Source organism: Colobus angolensis, unplaced genomic scaffold (genome assembly GCF_000951035.1).
Source record: "Colobus angolensis palliatus isolate OR3802 unplaced genomic scaffold, Cang.pa_1.0 Scaffold55, whole genome shotgun sequence".
Classification (NCBI taxonomy): Eukaryota; Metazoa; Chordata; class Mammalia; order Primates; family Cercopithecidae; genus Colobus; species Colobus angolensis.
The window spans coordinates 640,111-641,482 of record NW_012119043.1 but is presented as its reverse complement, the minus strand read 5'-3'; positions in this window follow the sequence as shown (position 1 = coordinate 641,482).

Genomic DNA, 1,372 nt, shown 5'->3' with positions numbered 1-1,372 from the left:
TTTTTTTTTTTGAGACGGAGTCTAGCTCTGTCGCCCAGGCTGGAGTGCAGTTGCGGGATCTCGGCTCACTGCAAGCTCCGCCTCCCGGGTTCATGCCATTCTCCCGCCTCAGCCTCCGAGTAGCTGGGACTACAGGCGCCCACCACCACGCCCGGCTAATTTTTGTATTTTTAGTAGAGATGGGGTTTCACCATGTTGGCCAAGATGGTCTCGATCTCCTGACCTCGTGATCCGCCCTCCTCGGCCTCCCAAAGTGCTGGGATTACAGGCTTGAGCCACCGCGCCCGGCGGAGTCGTTCCATTTCTAAAATGGGGGAGAGGAAGTTTGGGATGTCAGGGCTTCTGAGAGGTAAGATTCAAATTGGAGATCCATGAAAAAGTGTGTCAGGTAGGGTTGGAGTATTCCAAGTAGCCTGAACTTCAGAAACAAATGTCTAAGATATGAAAGTGTTTGCCGTCTTTGCTTAAGCTGTAAATTTAAGAGTATGTGATGAGGCGGGTCGCGGTGGCTCACGCCTGTAATCCCAGCACTTTGGGAGGCCGAGGTGGGCGGATCACGAGGTCAGGAGTGGGAGACCAGCCTGGCCAACATGGTGAAACCCCGTCTCTACTAAAAATACAAAAATTAGCCAGGCGTGGTAGCACGCACCTGTAATCCCAGCTGTTCGGGAGGCGGAGGCAGGAGACCCACTGGAACCCAGAGGCGGAGGTTTCGGGGAGCCAAGATCCCGTCACTGCACTCCAGCCTGGGTGAAAGAGCGAAACTCTCTCAAAAAAAGAAAGTATGTGATAAGATGAGGCTAGGAAGGGAAACCTGACCTGGTTAGTCTTGTAAAGGACTTCCAATTTTCAGACTCCCACCATCATCACCACCTCAAGCAATAGGAAGAAAACCTGAGGATTCTTGGTTGGATTTAAAACAATCTGTGCTCCTAAATCTTCGCCCCCATCCGCAAAGCCTGGGAATCTGTGCTACTCCCCCTCCCCCCTACTCCTAGCATTGTTACACCAAATTTTTGTGTACGTGGATGTTAATTTGGGTAGATACCCATAGCTTTTGTCAAATTCTCCACAGGCATTGAGACTGGAAGATTAAAAACCACCAGTCCTTTGAAGAACAGTGACCAAGCTATCGTAAATTGCAAGTAATAGCTGAAGAGAGTTGGGCTACGGAATGGAGAGGACTGAGATGAATAAGGGTGTTGGGAGGTGAGCAAAAGAGTTCCTTTAATACATTCAGCAAATACTTAAATGACCAGCATAGTGATTAAGAGTATGGGTTCTGGGCTGGGCGCAATGGCTCACACCTGCAATCCCAGCACTCTGGGAGGCCGAGGTGGGTGGATCACCTGAGATCAGGAGTTTGAGACCA